General features: G+C 37.0%; 1 long non-coding RNA gene across 1 annotated transcript; it reads right to left on the bottom strand.

The window, feature by feature from the left end:
* On the bottom strand, nucleotides 1-765 carry LOC142170558 (uncharacterized). Its single transcript, XR_012699804.1, has 3 exons — nucleotides 655-765; nucleotides 516-574; nucleotides 1-71 (listed from the first exon to the last, which is right to left on the bottom strand). It is a non-coding gene; the product is annotated as an uncharacterized LOC142170558 (long non-coding RNA).
* Between the last annotated feature and the right edge of the window lie 19810 nt (nucleotides 766-20575).

Genomic DNA, 20575 nt, shown 5'->3' with positions numbered 1-20575 from the left:
AGTTGCATCAATTACTCACCTCTAGCTCGCTATGCCCTTGCCTCTCTAATTGGCCTCCTCGTGTGACGAATCTGCCAAAAATACACAAACCTCGATGAAGTTCGATTTCTAAAAGATGGGGTTTTAACCATACATATCTGAATTTCGCCCCTTAATGATACTATAATGATCCCATAAATTATGCCATTTAGGCATATTATCAAACATCTTGTAGGCATAAATATTTACACCTCTTAACTATAGCATTGGTTCCTCCAACTATCACCGTTAACCAAAAATTCATCACACTATTATTCTTTAACAATTTATACTTCTAACATCATATGTGTGATCAACCATTCACACCCAAACCAACAAAATTCCATCAAATAAATACCTTTAAATCCCTACCATGTTCATGTATTTAAATTGGGAATTTATGGCTTCTAACCACCATACAATAAGTTGTAATACTTGATTCATACTCACATTTCCATAATATATCCATATATGTGAGTCTAAGGGTGTAGGATTACCTTTTGGAAGAAATCTTGCAAAACCCTCCTTTGAGTTCTTGAAGGAATTTCTTGAAAATCTAAGGATTTTTAAGATCAATCCATGTTAATATAAGTGTTTGGGAGTAGTAATCAACTCAAAATACTCAAAAAATCTTACCTTAGGATCATAGGGATGAAGTTTGGGACGAAATCCCCTTGAGAGAGCAAGCCTTAACCCCAAAAATGAGTTGGGAACTCTCTAGGCCGGTCTTGGGGTACTTAAAAACCTTCAGTCGCGTAGTTCGCGCGTTGTTCGCGCGTTTGTTCGCGCGTTTTGCTGAACATTCTGTCTCAGACGCGCGAAATGCGCAACTTCGCGCGATACTTCGCGCGCTCTGACACCTGACCAGTGAAATGGTCATAACTTCCTGTATACACTTCCAAATGACAAACGGTTTGTTGAATTGGAAACTAGACTCCAAGAGCTTTAATTTTATAGGTTGTATCTCACACAACTCCTTATATAACGAGAGATATTATCGTTCAAAGACAGGCCTTGTGCGCACTTATTTACTACTTTCGTCTATTATGAAATTTCCAACTTGAAAAGTTCCCGTTAGCCATCCGAAATCATCCCGAGGTCCTCGGGACCTCAACCAAAAATACCAATACATCTTATAATATTATTCAAACTTGTTCCAATTATCAAAACACCTCGACTAATACAAAAATTATCGAATTACACCGAATTCAAGTCTAAGTTCCTTTAAAACTTCCAAAACGCGCTTTCAATCAAAACTCGACCAAAATATGTCCGAATGACTTGAAATTTTCACACATATCCAAAATGGCATAACGAAGCTACAGAAATTTTCGGAACTCCATTCCGACCGTCGGATCAAAATTTCACTTATCAACCGGAAATCGCCAAAATACTAACTTCGCCAAAATGAGCTAATTTCTTACCGGACCTCCAAAATTAATTCCGATTGCGCTCCTAGGCCTTAAATCATCCCCCGAAACTAACCGAATCATCGAAATTCAATTCTGAGCCCTATAACTCACAAGTCAACGTCCGGTTGACTTTTCCAAACTAATTCTTCCTTAAAGAGACTAATTGTCCCATTTCATACCAAACTCGATCCGAATTGACTCAAATTCACCAAGTACACATATTGAAACATGAATAAGCATTTAACAGGGAATACGAGACGTAAATACAGGAAACGACGGTTCGGGTCGTTACATCATGGTTGCTGAAAGAAGAAAAGCGAAATAGTCACGGGAAGTACAAACTCTTTTTTTTAAAAAAGAAAAGAGAAGAGAGAAAGTTGTAAAGAAAACTTACGTGCAAAATTTCACTTTTCAGGGAATGGCATATTTTCTTCACCTACTAACCCTAACGTAGGAGCAACGACAAATCGAGCGTACCAACCACGATCTTTATCGTCCTCAGGGCTGACTAATACCCTCTTACTCCTCGCCACCAAAGTAAAAATCCCATGACGGAATAACTTAGGGGAGTAGAGATGGATTAGATGAAAGAAGGTGAAAGGCAATTGAGCCAAATTAGCCAAATACCTTAAACATGCAACAACCCTCCATACAATAGGGCCAATGTCACGACCCAAAAATCCCTCCGAAGGAGTCGTGATGACACCTAGTCTCTAAACTAGGCAAGCTAACATTAACTGAAATAACATTGATATTCATTAACTTCAAATGAAATTTCTCTAAACAATTTACAATTCCCAAAACCGGTAGTACAAGTCATAAGCTTTTCTAAGAGTAGTTATATAAATAAATACATCTCTGTTCCGAAACAAAGGGAACAAATGGAAATAAGTACAATTGAAGGTGACTCTGAGGACTACGAACGCTGCAACAGGTTTACCTTGAGACTTCACACCAACGAATAGCTAATATCGATCAAATACCTGGATCTGTACACAAAAATATACAGAAGTGTAGTATTAGCACAACCGACCCCATGTGCTGGTAAATGCCTAGCCTAACCTCTGCGAAGTAGTGACGAGGCTAGGACCAGACTAACCAAATAAACCTGTGCAATATAGCGTACAAAATAATAGGAAGAAGATAACAATGGTGGCAACAATGATCAACAGGTGATATAATTAGCAGGCAACAAGAATACCATAAATACTTCTCAACAAATAATAAATTCAAGTGCAATTAATTAATCGAGTCCTTCAAATATAAATCTTTCGCCTATAAATTCTTCAAGTAATAATCTCTAAGATAATATGCTTTTCAATAAATATATTTCGAATATATTTCCTTCAAATAAGTATCTTCACATCTTTCGAATATAATTCTTTCGAGTAAAGGTCACCTTGTGACGCCTCATTTCATAATCATAAACAATATAGATCTCAACCCACTTTCATATTTTTACGGCACCTCGTGCCCATATTTATATCACAACCGCACAGACAACTCACGTGCCATTTAATATAATATTTTCCCCAGCACCTTGTGCCCACATATTTTTGTCTCACATTGCACAACAATATTCTCATGTTACTCAGTTTATAGGTTCCATAATCCAAAACAATTAAGAACGTTCAAGGAGCCTCATTCCCTTAACATAAAGTAGAGTACAACTTCCAACCCAATTAGGAAATCAACAAGAAAAAATGAAGTTATTCTATATTTATTTTTTTAGAAATCATTTGATAAAGAAAATACCCTTTTCAATTAAAGTACAATATCGAATGAATTATTACCTTTAATACGAGAAATCAATAAATTAAAACATAGAAAATTTCCTTTTTAAGTAAAGTAAAACCTCAAATGGTTTAAGAAAAATTTAGCTAAGAAATCAATTAAGTTAAAAATGTAACAATTGTTGAAACTTGAAGTATTAACATAAAAAATAATTAGGCGAGGTATTGTAAACACTATGGATTCCAACACAAAGGATCACAACAGAAAATGGATCTAAACAGTTAATACACTTGAATTATTAATAACAAGTAAACACATCAAACAGAAAGTGCACGACATCGCCGTTCGTGCTTTAACACTCTCTCACCAAAACAATACACGGCATCACCCTTCGTGCTTTAACACTCTCTCACAAAAAGAATACACGGCATCACCCTTCGTGCTTTACACTCTTCCTCACCCAAACAACAAACACAAGACAAATAGGGTAAGGGAATCTATAACATCGAAATAAAACCAAGTAAGAACAGAAAATCAGTAAATAAACGTAAAGGACAGCATAACTCAATTAGAATTAGGAAAAATCAAGGACAAGTGCACGGCATCACCCTTCGTGTTCTTACTATCGTCCTCACCATAAGAATCAACATAAACTGCACGGCATCACCCTTTGTGCTTTTACTCTCATCCTCACCATAAAATCAATATAATAGGCACGGAATGGTGCATCGTGCGGCACGGCATCACCTTTCGTGGTTTACACTCTTTCCTTACAAATCATACACGGCATCACCCTTCGTGCTTTAACACTCTCTTCCTCACCCAAACAACAATCACAAGAAATAAGGGTAAGGGAATAAATGAAATTACAATAAAATCCCCGCAAGGGAACAATAGTACAACAATCAAATCCCGGCAAGGAGACAATATCATGATTCTCTCTCTCCTTTCTTCTTTCACATTTACTTCACAACTTGAGCCAATGCTCTATAATGTTCAATGATTCTATTCTTAACTTGAGCCAATGTTCTACAATGTTTAACAATTCAATTCTCAACTTGAGCCAACGCTCTACCATGTTCAATTAACAATAATACTTCCACAAGTCATATTCCTCAATAGAAATTATCATATAGAGCATGAACAATATGAAACGGAGTCACATTAATCAAAGTATAAGACTCACGGGCATGCTTGACACCAATGTATAGATACTCGTCACCATGCCTATACGTCGTGCTCAACAAACAACACATAGCAAATAGGACACAACTCCTAATCCCTCAAGCTAAGGTTAGACCAAACACTTACCTCGCTTTGCAACCAATTTGAAATTCCAACAAGCCTTTGCCTCGCGCATTCGTCCGAAGCTTCAAATCTAGTCATAATAATTCAATATACTCAATATAAATCGTACGAATTAATTCCATATGAAAATACTAATTTTCCAACAAAAATCCGAAATTTAACTTAGAATCACCCGTGTGGACCACGTCTCGAAATCCGACAAAACTTACAAAATCCGACAACCCATTCAACCACGAGTCTAACCATACCAATTTTACCAAAATCCGACATCAACTCGACCCTTAAATCTTCAAATTAAACCAAGAGGGCTTTCAAGATTTTACCAACTAAAATCACTAATTAAATGTTAAAAACAGCGATGGATTCGATTAATCTAACCAAAATTGAGTTAAGAACACTTACCCCGATGTTTTCCTTGAAAATCTCTCGAAAAATCGCCTCACCCGAGCTCCCTTGGTCCAAAAATGTTAAAAATGGCTGAAACCAAGAAATAAAGCTTCTGCCCAGGTATTTACTCTTCGCGATCGCGGAAAATGCTTTGCGATTGCGAAGAACAACTTTTCTCAGCCCAAAATGTGCCCTTCGCGATCGCGGACAATGATTCGTGATCGTGAAGAACAATTCCCAGCTCTTCCGGACAGCCTCCAGTATAATGGTTATAACCTTTTGCACACAACTCCAAATGATAAATGGTTTGATATTCTGAAAACTAGACACAAAGGGCTATAATTTCATATGTTGCTCATTCCCTGACTCCTTAAAAAGTGCGAGATATAAGCTTCCAAAATCAGCCATATATATTAGAGACCTTCCTGGACAGCCTATAGTGTAACCACCATAACTTTTTGTACACAACTTTAAATTCCAATTAATTTATATTTCTGAAAACTAGACACAAAGGGATACAACTTTTATTTTTGGATCATCTCCAAATTCCTTAGAGATTGTGAGATATAAGCTTTCAAAATGGGATCAACGCAACAGAATATTTGTTCTTCGCGATCGCGAAGCATTGTACGCGATCGCGAAGCACTGGCACTTTTTTCGCATTTTACTCATTGCGATCGCGTCCAATTTCCGCGATAGCATAGAACACTGCTGTAGCCAAAAACTAGCAGCTAAAAATAGCTTAGAAATGGTCCGGAATCACCCTGAAACTCACCCGAGGACACCCGGGACCTCAACCAAACATGCCAACCAATCCTAAAACATCATTCAAACTTGTTCCAATCTTCGGAATGCTCAAAACAACATCAAAACACAAATTTTACATCGGATTCAAGCCTAAGAATTCCAAAAACTCTCAAATTACGTTTTTGATCAAAAAGTCTATCAAACCTCGTCCGAATGACCTGAAATTTTGCACACACGTCACATTCAACACTACAAAGCTACTCCAACTTCTAGAATTCCATTCCGGCCCTCAGATCAAAATCTCACTATCGAACCAGAAACTTCAAAAATTCAGCTTGCGGCATTTCAAGCCTAAATTAGCTACGGACCTCCAAAACATAATCTGAACATGCTCCTAAACCCAAAATCACCCAACGGAGCTAACAGAACCATCAGAATTTTGTTCCGAGGCCGTCTTCATACTATTCCGACTATGGTCAAATTTCTAGAACTTAAGCTCTCATTTAGGGACTAAGTGTCCCAAAACTCTCTGAAACTCTAAATAATTCCTCCCGGCAACTAACAATAGCAGAAACAAATACGTAAATGTAATTAATAGGGGATCGGGGCGTAAATACTTAAAACGACAGGTCGGCTCATTACAGCCAATTTGTCCTAAAAACACATTGAAGAAGCGACAGAATTCAATGATAACATGATCAATAGGGGGTCTAAAGTCCAATGTAAAAGGATATGTATATACAAAAGAAAAGCTAGCCATGAAAGAAGTAATCCTTTGATTTGAATTAGGGATCAGAATTGGGAAATCAAACCAGAGATCAAACCTTCAGTAATCTGTGAAGGGTAAACATCAGCACATTCATGAGAGGACATATAGGAAACCTGGTTTCTAATTGATTCTCTATCAGTATAAAAAGAAATTTCAAAAGGGATAATTTCATCTAATGTAGGTTCATGGATTGGCTCATTGGAATCCCTACTTCTGGCAGATGATCTATGTGTAAGAGAAGCCCTTGTTCTAGAATATGAAAGAGGAGTGGAACTAGGTAGAGAACAAGAAGAACCTCAAACAGAAACTGACCCTAAACTACGTAGCCTACCCTCTCTCCTGCTCCTAGTAGGAGCAAGGGAAAGTTCATCTACGATAAGAACTTTTTGAGGATCTTGGTTTAAAGAAGCCATAGTTGTACAAAGAGGGAGAAAAGATTGAATAATCAATGATGGAATACGTTTCTATGAAAGAAAAGATAACAGATATATTTATACTTAGAAGAAACCGTCAACCAAAAAGGTAATAATGGGAACGTCATAATGAAAACTGCCACTTCGTGATTGATGAAGTAGTAAAAAAGTCTTAAAAGACGCAGAAGGACAACATAACCAATCAAAAATCACCACGTGTCACATGTATTAAATGGAAGTGACATGTGAAGCGTCAGTTCTGGAAAATGTATAATGATACGTGATAATGAAGGCAAAAATTCCCACTTTAATGAGATCCACTTTCCAAATATTCAATTGCTGAATAAATGGCAAGTTGGGGTCTATCTGTATTGGAGAAAATTGAGTTAACATTTGGAATTAATTATGTGCTGATATGTCAAGACACGTGGATCAATGGAATAATGATAGCTGTCAAAGAGTATTCAACGAGTCGCGAGCCTTAATAGATACAGGCAAAGATTCAAGAAAATAAGAAGGAACGGTTACGAACGATTACTTGGATCTCTTGATAATTTGAAGAGACATCGGAGGAATGAACCTAGTTAGCAAAAAGTACAAATACGTATTATCTGTAATTAATGAGCATCAATGATGGGGAATGTTATAGAATCTTCAGGAAACAGTTACGATTGTCAATTACAACATCACATTAATTCCATTAATTGCTCATAATGGCTCTATTATGAGAGGAAAGAAATGTAGTACTTACAAATAGCTATAAAAGGAGAGAAATAACATTTGTATGGGGACACACATTATTATTGGAATATACTGATTTACATTGCTTTATTTTGCTTACTCAGCTACTTCTCAATTCAATTCTTCTTTTTCATTAGATAATTATTTCTCTACTTGATTATCAGTAACCCGAGTTCTTCTAAAATTAGGCTTTGATCGAAATTCTTATTTTTTGGTTAAACAAGAACGATTGGTAAATTAATCTGTATGTTTTTTTCTTCAATAATGGTAGACTTTGTTCCAGGAGTAAAAGGAAAAGATATTGGTTTCCAGACTTCAAAGAAAATTGGTCCAATCTTGAAGAAACAGGCAAAGAGGCAATAGCTAAGTCAGTTAGGACAATTGGCCAACCATACAATGCAGAGTATTTTGGGATCAATGAAATCATGTTTACTAAGTAGGTTTAACACGCACGAAATTGCAAAAAAAATCTTGTATGAGGCTGAATTCTATTTTCATTGTACAAAAAATATACTGGAAGCTCCGATTTAGAATTCGGAAAATGTCCAAATATGCCCTTGTACTATACGAAATTGAACATATTTTCCTTTCGTTAATACTTTAGCCCATATATGCCTTTACCGTCAAATAGTTGGTCAATATATGCCCTTGCAGTCAGATTGGTCCACATATGTCCTTTTTGTAGCGGAATCCACCCAAACTAGTTAGCTTTTTCTTTAATTGTATTAATGTGTATTACAAACACTATTTTCTTTTTATTAGTACTTTTTTCCTTTACATTTCTCTTTTCTTTCTTCCTTTTTTCCTTTTTCTTTCTCCCATATCTGATTTCCTCCATTACTAATGCCTTCTCCATTTTCATCACTAATTTCACGTGATTTTATTCATAAAAATCAAATCTACACCACCAAAAGCTTCCTAGCGAGAAGGCCCTAGTTCTTTTGAAAAGAAGAAGATGAAAATTGTCGGAGAAATTGTTTTGGTGGTGTAACTTTGGTGAAGGTAGGATATGATTATTCAGATTTTGAAGGTGTTGTTCACTATGGAGCTTCAAATCTGCAGGGAACAAAACCTTCAAAATCCGAATAATAATATCCTACCTTCACCCAATTAACACCATCGAAAAAAAAATTCCGACAATTTTTTAGAAAGTTGTATTTGTAAACTAATTCTAGAAAATAAAAGCAGAATAATATATAAATAGAAAATGTAAAGAAACAAAAATCAATTCGAGCCTATTGAATTCACAGTGTTTCCTTAAGGAATTTAATCCCCTCCTAGTACCCAAGGTTATAGATTATTTTCTCCCAGGATAGAACAAATTATACACTGGTGTAGTGGTACTTCAAACCCAGTGTTTTAGCGAATACAAAGTTCGGTAGCAAATCACACTTATTGTTGCTTTGTTTGATGTTAAAAGTATGCATAAGAAGGAGGAGAAACTCAAAATATCGTATGGAAATTCTGAGCAGAATAGTCTTGTATTTATAGCCAAAGTTGGGCTGAAATCTGAAGAGGTGCAACTCTTCAGAATGGTTGTTTATGAAAACGGCCACAGCATAAATGCCATAACATAAATGGCTATTTACTCAACAATAAAGAGGGAAAATTGAAAAGGGTAGTTTAATTTTCAGTTACACAACTGAAAAATGGATTGGATTTAATATTAATATTTATTTTAATATTAATATTCTATTATTAAACAAATATTTAATAACATTTCTATTAATATTTTACTATTAACAAATAAATTTGGTCAAAAATATTAATCAATCAGTCGATCATTTGACCAAATTCAAATCCAAATCAGAATCCGAATCCGAATCCGAAGCCGAAGCTGAGTCGAGCGTGCGACGACGACGACGACGCGAGGCTTGCCTTCTTCTCAATTCTTTAAGAGCTAGAAGAAGAGCAATTGCTTATATACCCATAAAAAACCTCTTCCTCGTCCAATATGGGACAATGTCTCTTTGCCAATGGGAAAACTTAAAATTTCACTTAAAAATTTCATTTCCCTCCATTTCTCATTCACCCTATTTTAAGCATATCATATACTTAAAATCCCAATAATCCCCCACATGAATGGGGAATGTTTATATCACGGAAATATGCATGAAAAATAGTGTGATTCGCAAGCAAGGATTAATTGCGTCTCGATAAGTAGGTTTCCCTATGAACTTTCCGTAATGAACTTATGTCAGATATACTCGGTCAATTGGTAGATTTGATTTCTTTGAACTGTCGAACTTTGGTGTATACCTAGACAACCATAAGTAACACAACCAATCCTTAACCGTCTTTGGTTTTCATTATTATGTTCGTTTCAGCCATGAATACCGCCCGGTTTTATAAGTGCGTAGAGAACAGACCTTACAAAGTTCTCCTTGAAGCGGCTAACACTACTTATATAGGTGATTCCTAAACGTGTCATCCCGTAGATACACTATTTGATATACCCCGTATCAAATTTAGAAATCATTAAAAACCCTTAATGCTTTATCCTTGGTACTTGAACATTGTCTCATCACGAGAATGGACCAAAAGTTTAGTTGACAATGTTGAACCGTCATTAATGACTTTGTTTGATCTCCTTGAACCTAGATCTTGGGATCTCTAGTCTTCTAGGTAGAGTTACCACCACTATGACTTGTTCTCAACCATAGTCCCATTCCCCTTGATGATTTCTCAACTACCTCTCTAGTTAGGCCTTTTGTAAGTGGACCCGACACATTATCACTTGACTTTACATAATTAATCGTGATAATTCCTCTAGAGAGTAATTGCCTAACGGTTTTATGTCTTTGTCGGATATGACGAGATTTACCGTTATATATAACGATCCCAGCCCTTCCAATTGTCGCTTGACTATCACAATGTATGCGTATTGGTGCCAATGGTTTGGGCCAAAATGGAATGTCTTCCAATAAATTTCGAAGCCATTTAGTTTCTTCACCGGCTTTATCTAAGTTTGTTTGGACGACTTCCAAGATACCGCTCCTCCATAAATAGTGAATACATATCCACTTGTGGACTTAGAATTAGTTGAACCGATGATCCAATTTGCATCACAGTATCCCTCAATCACTGTAGGATATTTATTGTAGTGCAAAGTAAAGCCCTGGGTATGTTCTAAATATTCCAAAACTCGTTTCATTGCCATCCAATGAGATTGACCTGGATTGCTCGTGTATTGACTCAATTTAATTATAGCACAAGCCATATCTGGTCGTGTACAATTCATGATGTACATTAAGCATCCCAACACACGAGCATAATCCAATTGTGATATACTTTGGCCTTTGTGCCTTTGTTCTTTGTTAATGTAAGATTCACATCAATTGGAGTCTTTGCAACTTTAAACCCTAAGTTCTTGAACTTTTCAAGTATTGTCTTAATATAATGAGATTGTGACAATGCCAGACCTTGAGGAGTCTTATGGATCATAATCCCCAGAATTAAATCAGTAACTCCCAAGTCTTTTATATCAAACATGCTAGTTAGCATACGCTAGCATTTATGTTGGCAATGTCATTACTCATTATCAGCATATCATCTACATATAAGCAAACAATGACTATGTGATTTGGAACATTTTCAATGTACACACATTTATCACATTCATTTATCTTAAACCCGTTTGACAACATTGTTTGGTCAAATTTCACATGCCATTGTTTGGGTGCTTGTTTTAGTCCGTAAAGTTACTGAACAAGTCTACATACTTTCTTTTCTTTACCTGGAACCATAACCCTTCAGGTTGTTTCATGTAGATTTCTTCCTCCAAATATCTATTCAAGAAGGTCGTCTTAATGTCCATTTGATGAATTTCAAGACCATACACTGCAACTACAGCTTATACTACTAACATCCGTATGGACGTAATTCTCGTAACTGGAGAGTAAGTATCAAAATTGTCAAAACCTTCTCATTGTCTATACCCTTTGACTACAAGTCTTGCCTTAAACTTATCAATAGTGCCATCATCTTTCATTTTCCTCTTAAACATCCATTTAGAACCCAAAGGTTTATTTCCAGGAGGAAGATCAACCAATTCCCATGTATGATTGTTCAATATGGATTCTATTTCACTATTGAATGCCTCTTTCCATAATAATTATTCCGAAGAAGACATGGCTTCTTTAAATATTCAAGGCTCATTTTCCAATAAGAAAGTCACAAAATCTGGTCCAAATAAAGTAGACGTTCTTTGACGTTTACTACGTCTTGGATCCTCCTAATTAAATGTACTTTCTTTTGTTTCTTACCGAGATCATTTAGATCCTTCACCAATCGACTCACATTCCTTTTTATACGGATATATATTTTCAAAGAACTTAGTATTATCTGATTCTATAACTGTATTATTATGAATATTGGGATTTTCTGATTTATGAACCAGAAATCGATATGCTTTACTATTGGTCGCATATCCTATGAAAACATAATCAACGGTTTTCGGTCCTATTTTCACCCTTTTGGGTTTAGGAACTTGAACTTTTGTCAAACACCCCCACACTTTAAAAATAATTCAAGTTGCGCTTCCTTCCTTTCCAATTTTCATATGGAATGGATTGTGTTTTGCTATGGGGTACTCGATTTAGTATTCGGCTAGCCGTAAGAACGGCTTCCCCCTCACAAGTTCTATGGCAAACCAGAACTTATCAATAATGCGTTCATCATCTCCTTTAACGAACGATTCTTTCTTTCTGCAATCCCATTGGATTGGGGCGTGTAAGGGGCCATTGTTTGATGAATAATTCTATATTCTAAACATATTTGTTCAAAAGGAGATTCATATTCACCATCCCAATCACTTCTTATCATTTTGATTTTCTTGTTAAGTTGCGTTTCAACTTCATTTTTGTATTGCTTGAATGTGTCTATTGCTTCATCTTTAATATTAAGTAAGTAAACATAACAATCTTGAGTACTATCGTCAATAAAAGTTATGAAATACTTCTTTCCACCGCGAGATGGTATTGACTTCATATCGTAAATATTTGTATGAATTAAGTCTAAAGGAGCTGAATTCCTTTTAGCTGACTTATACAGATGTTTAAAGTACTTAGATTCCACACATATTTGACATTTTGATTTATCGCATTCAAATATAGGCAATATTTCCAAATTAATCATTTTTCGCAAGGTTTTATAATTAACATGACCCAAACGTATATGTCATAATTCATTTAACTCAAGTAAGTAAGACAAAGCTGATTTTTTTTTCAACAACCATTACATTCAACTTGAAAAGGCCCTCGATGAGGTCACCATTTCCTACAAATATATCGTTCTTACTTATTACAACCTTATCGGATACATTTAAAACCATTCTTAACAAGAAGTCCAGTAGAGATTAAATTCTTCCTAATCTCGGAAACATGAAGGACGTTGTTCAAAGTCACCACATTGCCGGAAGTCATTTTGAGAAATATCTTTCCACATCCTTTAATCTTGGCATTTGCAGCATTTCCCATAGAGAGTGTCTCATCGGGTCCAACAGGAGCATAAGTAGCAAAAGCATCTCTAACAGCACAAACATGGCAAGTGGCTCCAGAATCAATCCACCACTCTTTAGGATTGCCCACCAAGTTCCATTCGGAAAGCATGACACACAAGTCATCAACATCATCACGCTTTTCAACCATGTTTGCTTAACCCTTATTCTTGTCTTTCTTCGGAGCACGACACTCTGTAGATTTGTGTCCGACTTTTCCATAGTTGTAGTAATTTCCACTGAACCGCTTCTTGCTTGGGTTGTATTTCGGTCCAGAAGCCTTCTTTCTCTTTTTGTTCTCTTCAACAATATTTGCTCTCATTATTGTTGAGTTTCCACGGCCTCTCTTGTTAGCAGCTTTATAGTCCTCTTCGATTCTCAACCAAACAATGAGATCTTCAAGTGACATCTCCTTGCGTTTGTGTTTCAAATAATTTTTGAAGTCCTTCCATAACGGAGAGAACTTCTCAATCATAGCTGCTACTTGGAACGCTTCATTGATGACAAGACCTTCAATGAAAATTCTGTTAGTAAACATAATAAAATAAATACTACCAACACTAGTATTAATTCTACTTATACCTTCAGCAAGGAGATCGTGAATAATCACTAGCAATTCCTGGACTTGGGTAATAACATACTTGCTATCTACCATTTTGTAGTCCAAAATTTTTACAGCAATGAACTTCTTCAACCCGACATCTTCAGTTTTGTATTTCTTTTCAAGAGCAATCTACAGTTCTTTTGACGTTTCCACGCCACTGTAGACGTTATACAAACTATCCTCCAGCCCACTTAGAATATAATTTTTGCACAAAAAATCTGAATGCTTCCACGCCTCAATCACGAGAAAGTGTTCAGTCTCTGGAGTTTCATCGGACAACACAGGAACATCTTTCTTGATGAACTTCTGGAGACTTAGAGTAGTCAAGTAGAAGAACATCTTTGCTACCAGCGCTTGAAATCAATCCCGAAAAATTCTCCGGGTTTCTCCGCTGGTGCCAATGTTGTCAGTGTTGTTCGGCTCGTCGAGGCATTGGCAGTCACCATTGGAACATCTTGGTTCACATTATCATTAGTCATTTCTGTAAAAGAATGACACAAACGTTAAAATCACATAGATTTTAATCTCCAATAGAGTACAAAACCACAAAGGTTTTACTCTACAGAAACAGTGAGTGTAATACAAATACAAAAAAATATATTAGATTCCTTAAGCTTGTTAGAAAGCAGTATTTGTAAACTAATTCTAGAAAAACAAAGCAGAATAATATATAAACAGAAAATGTAAAGAAACAAATTAAAATCAATTCGAGCCCACTGAATTCACAGTGTTTCCTTAAGGAATTTAATCCCCTCCAGGTACCAAGGTTCTGGATTATTTCCTCCCAGGATAGAACAAATTACACACTGGTGTAGTGGTGTCACGACCCAAGATCCCTCCGAAGGAGTCGTGATGGCACCTAGTCTCTAAACTAAGTAAGCCTAACATTTTGCAGAAATAACCTTAATATTTATTAACTTAAATTTAAATAACTCTCAATAAATTACAATTCTCAAAATCGGTGGTACAAGTCATAAGCCTTTCTAAGAGCAGTTATACAAAATAATTACAACACTATTCCAAAATGAGAAGGAATCAATGGAATGTAAATACAACGAAGGTGACTCTGAGGCTTGCGAACGCAGCAATAGGATATCATGACTCTCCACCGCGATGACCCGTGCAGCTACTATCGATCAATACCTGGATCTGTACACAAAACTGTATAGAAGTGTAGTATGAGCACACCACGACGGTGCCTAGTATGTATCAAGACTAACCTTGGTGGGATAGTGATGAGGATCAGTCAAGACCCCAACTGGTCAAATGAAATGAACAGAATATGATAATACAACATTGAGATAAAGATAACGAAATAATACCAACAGCAGAAAGAAATCAAAATACCAACAGTAAGAACCATAAAGGGAGAACACGGGTGGTAACGAACGGTAACCAAGTAAATCAACATAGACATAGCAGAAACAGAGACAAGTAAGAATGTATTCAATTAAAGAAGGAGATTCCCACTCAATCAATCACATCATGTCTAATACACAATCCCGACAATCTCAATCCTCGGTTTCTCATATCATAGTCTTAACTTCCGAACCTTCCCCATGCATGGCACCTTGTGCCCCCATATTTTCCATCCCACTTTTAACAACAGAATCGACATGCTATACAATACATAATGTCCGTACAATGAACTCAATATGTCCAGAAAGTCACATTTACCTAATATAAGTAAAATTACAATTTCTAAACTAATTGGGAAAGCCAGCGAGAAAAGATGAAATTGTTTCTTTTGGAATCATTTGAGTAAAGAAAGTACTCCTTTTAATTTGAAAATATAACATTGAATGAATTATGACCTTTAACATGAGATTTAACAACTTAAAACTTAGTAGAAATTCCCTTTTAAGTAAAATACAACCTCAGACGGTTTAAGGGGGTATAATTGAGAAACTAATTGAATTACGGCTGTAACAATTATTGAAGTTTGAAGTATTGGAGTATATATATATACATAAATTCGGTGAGGTGTTGAAAACGTTGTAGGTTCTAACACAAAGGATCACAACAATAAAGGAATTTAAATAGTTTAAACACTTGAATTGATAACAACAAATAAACACAACAGCAGAAAGTGCAAGGCATTACCCTTCGTTCTTTTACTCTTGTCCTCACCATAAAAGTCAATATTCACTTTATTTTTTCTTGTTGCAGCATGCAACCTGATCCCAATCAAATAGTACTGTTGCGGCGTGCAACCCGATCCAAATCATATAATATTGTTGCAGCGTGCAACCCGATCCAAATTATATAATGATGTTGCGGCGTGCAACCCGATCCAAATCATATAATATTGTTGCGGCGTGTAACCCGATCCAAATAATATAATGATGTTGCGATGTGCAACCCGATCCAAATCATATAATATTGTTGCGGTGTGCAACCCGATCCAAATCATATAATGATGTTGCGGCGTGCAACTCGATCCCATATAATATTGTTTCGGCGTGCAACCCGATCCCAATATACAAATCAACACTAATCACAAAAGAATCCCAGCAAGGGAACAATAAGGAATCAACCATATCCCGGCAAGTGAGTCAACAACAAGAATAAACACATCCCGGCAAGGGAACTAACAGTAAGGATTAAATATGTCCCGGCAAGGGAATCAGATCTAACCAAACTTGTACCGATAATTAACTTCACAATGAAACCTCAACTAAACAACAAGACATAATAATCACGTGATAACTACACCGGTAACCACAACAATTGGACATGTAACCTATTTGCACGAAGTCATAGAGGAACTCACAATCAAGAAGTATCAAAACAATAAGGAAGGCAATCACTTCAAATAAGGCAATTAAAGGTCAATGCAACAAGTAGGAATTCGAGGAAAGCTAGCAACATCATATGGAGCATATAGAGAATATTTAAGCAATTATTACACCTAATCATAACGGAATACTCTCCACATATTGAACATAAGGACCTAAGAACCCTAGAGCATATTTCCCACAAATAAGTCCGAGCACACACTCGTCACCTCGCATGCATGGATTACAATTAGCAAAGAAGACTCAATTCTAAGGGGAAGTCCCCCACACAAGGTTAGACTCGGTACTTACCTCAAAGACGACAAATCGATACTCTAAAATGCACTTCTCGAGTGAAAAGACCTCCAGACGGCTCAAATCTAACCAAATTAACTTCAAAGCACAAATAAAATACATAAGAAACTATTCTGTATCATAAAGTATCAATCTTTAACAAAATCCAGAAAACAATTGGTCCAAATGCTGACCCCCGGGTCTACGCCTCGGAACCCGATAAATTTTACAAAATCTGAATACCCATTCCAATATGAGTTCAACCATACAAAATTTATTAAATTCTGATACCATTTGGCCCCTCAAATCACGATTTTTTATTTTAGGAATTTTCTTCAAAAACCAACATTTTACTGAACCCAAATCACAGATTAAATGATAAAAATAAAGACAAATTCATGGAATATAATCAATTCTAAGTGAAGAATACTTACCCAATCATTTTGCTTGAAAAACCCACAGAGAATCGCCCAAAACCGAGAGCTAGAACTCCAAAAATGTTAAAAATGGCCTAACCCTCGATTTGGAAAACATATATTTTGCCCAGATAATAAAGCATCATGAAAGCGTAGGAAGTATCGCATTCGCGAAGAAGAAAAATGAATGCTTCCTTGATATGCTTCGCGAACGCGACAGCACGCACGCAAACGCAATGAAGGCAAATAATATGGCCCAGAGATTGCTCTTCGCGAACTAGTACGTGAACACGAAGAGTGGAATTGCATAACTACGTGAACTCGATGAGGGATAAAGCAGAGCTTCGCGTACGCGAGGAGTGCGACACGAACGCGAAGAAGAATTTCCAGGTGATCAACAACAAAGCTTCGTGAACGCGAAAAGCTGTTCGCGATCGCGAAAGAGGATACCAGAAGCAGAAAACAACAATTCAAAAACAAGGGAAAATGACTCGTAGCCCACCCGAAACACACCTGAGGCCCCCAGGACCCCGTTCAAACACACAAACAAGTCATATAACCTATCACGGACTTGCTTGAGGTCTCAAATCACATCAAACAGCGCCGAAACATCGAATCACACCAAGAATCGAACTTAGGAACTTTCAAACCTTCTAACTTCCAAAACTCGTGCCAAAACCTATCAATTCAACCCGTACTGATGCCAAATTTTGCAGACAAGTCCGAAATGACATAACAGAGTTGTTCCAACTCTCGGAATCGTATTCTGACCCCGATATTACAAAATTCAACTATGGGTCAAACATCTCCATTTTCCAAACTTCAACTTATTGAACTTTTGCTGAAACACCTCAAATTACCCTACGAACCTCCAAATCCGAATCCGAACGCGCGCCTAAGAAAATTCACCATACGAAGTTGTTGAGATCACCCACGACCCATTCCGGGGCCGTTTACTCAAAAGTTCAATTCCGGTCAAATTTTCACTGTTTAAACTTCCAAAACTAGGTTCCTTCTTCTAATCCAACTCCGATTCATCGGGAATCTGAATCCAACCATGCACACAAGTCGATATGCATCATGTGAAACTGCTCGAGACCTCAAACTACCAAATCGGGCGAAATTGGTCAAAATGACCAAACGGGTCGTTGCATCCTCCTCCACTTAAACATATGTTCGTCCTCGAACGTGCCTGGAGTCTTCCTAAATCCATCGAACCACTGCATGAGCTCACCATACATACACCTAGGGGCGATTCCCCATCACCCAACATTAGCAAAACTGACAATGCAACTTAATTGAAGATCTCATCTCCTCCTTAACCCATAACCTTAGAACAAAACCCAAACCTCAGCATCTGAAATTCATCATCGGATCAGAATTACATGTCATCACACTGCATGAGCCTTAACAAGTTGAATCAAGCCAAATTCCAATCCAGAATACAATAAAACGTCGCTCCACACAACTCAAATGCCCGAAGCAATAACATCTTACCACCATAGCTACTCAAATAGCATCTTGGATGCCGGCAATATACTTCACATTGAATACAACCTTGTTCTGGACCTCCACATCACTACTCATGATAAACAAACATGTGAAAACTCGTAGCCGCCCATGAAGACAACAAGTCAAGCAGCTCTCTCGCCCGCCAAGGGCCATCACCCAAATCTTAGCAGAAACACCCTCATACTTCCAAACACCCCTCACCCCTAATACCATAGTACCAATCTCAGGTCTAAGAACCTCATCTCAGCCAGTACAAGCAGCACAACTAGCAACTCATCACGGAACCACACGGATTCTCACATTACACAATTCGTACACCAAACCAACAATAACTCAATTACGCAGCACAAGTAAAGAAAAGCAGAGTGTAAGACTTATCTAACGAGTACAACACATATAACAACAAAAGTGTAATTCTTTATCAAATCGTCCCACAGAGGGAAAACACAACACAAAATAAACACAAGGACATGGTATCCCACATAACATCCGCTAAGGCATGCAGCCCGCTCCCAAATACTCATCAAGCCAAAATGCACGAGCTACTGAACATATGAATACTGATATCAAGTATAACAGAGTGCACAAAAAAACTATGGGAAAATAAATGAAAGTGTTAAAACTTGAAAGAAGCAAGCACGACTAAGGTGAAATAAGCAAATCAACATCACAAGGGCTATCTTGGCCACATCACCATAAGGCCTGAACAGAATTACTAACTACGGGGGAAATAATCATACAACCTCACATGTTGAAGACCCAATCATAATGAAATACTCTCCACATATTGAACATAAGGACCCAAGAACTCTAGAGCATATTTCTCACAAATAAGTGTGAGCACACACTCCGTATGCAAGGACTACAATTAGCATAGAAGACTCAATCCTAAGGGGAAGTCCCACACACAAGGTTAGGCAAGATACTTATCTCAAAGTCAACAAACCGATACTCTAAAATGCACTTCTGGAGTGAAAAGACCTCCGGACGGCTCAAATCTAACTAAATTAACTTCAAATAACAAATAAAACACATAAAAAACTATTCTGGATCATAAAGTCTCAATCTTTAACAAAATCCAAAAACATTGGTCCAAAAGTTGATCCCCAGGACCGCGCCTCGAAACCCGACAAATTTTAAAAAATCCGAATACACATTCCAATATGAGTTCAACCATACAAAATTTATTAAATTCCGATACCATTTGGCCCCTCAAATAATTATTTTTTATTTTAGGAATTTTCTTCAAAAACCAACATTTTACTCAACCCAAATCACAAATTAAATGATAATAATAAAGACAAATTCATGGAATATAATCAATTCTAGGTGAAGAACACTTACCCAATTGTTTTGCTTGAAAAACCAACAAAGAATCACCCAAAACCGAGCTCTAGAACTCCAAAAATGTTAAAAATGGCCTAACCCTCGATTTGGAAAACTTATATTCTGCCCAGATATTAAAGCATCGCGAACGCGTAGGAAGTATCGCGTTCGCGAAGAAGAAAAATGAAGGCTGCCCAGATGTGCTTCGCGAACGCGACAGCACGCACGCGAACGCGAAGAAGGAAAATACTATGGCCCAAAGATTGCTCTTCACGAACGCGTGAACTAGTACACGAACGCGAAGAAGAATTTCCAGGTGGTCAACAACAAAGGAGGCTATTCGCGATCGCGAAAGAGGATACCAAAAGCAGAAAACAGAAGTTCAAAAACAAGGAAAAATGACTCGTAGCCCACCCAAAACACACCTGAGGCCCCCGGGACCCCGTCCAAACACAGGAACAAGTCATATAACATATCATAGACTTGCTTGAGGTCTCAAATCACATCAAACAATGCCAAAACATAGAATTACACCAAGAATCAAACTTAGAAACTTTCAAACCTTCTAACTTCCAAAACGCGTGCCAAAACCTATCAATTCAACCCGAAATGACGCCAAA

The sequence above is a fragment of the Nicotiana tabacum genome, chromosome 16 (assembly GCF_000715075.1).
Source record: "Nicotiana tabacum cultivar K326 chromosome 16, ASM71507v2, whole genome shotgun sequence".
Taxonomy (NCBI): domain Eukaryota; kingdom Viridiplantae; phylum Streptophyta; class Magnoliopsida; order Solanales; family Solanaceae; genus Nicotiana; species Nicotiana tabacum.
This window is presented reverse-complemented; position numbering and strand designations above follow the sequence as displayed.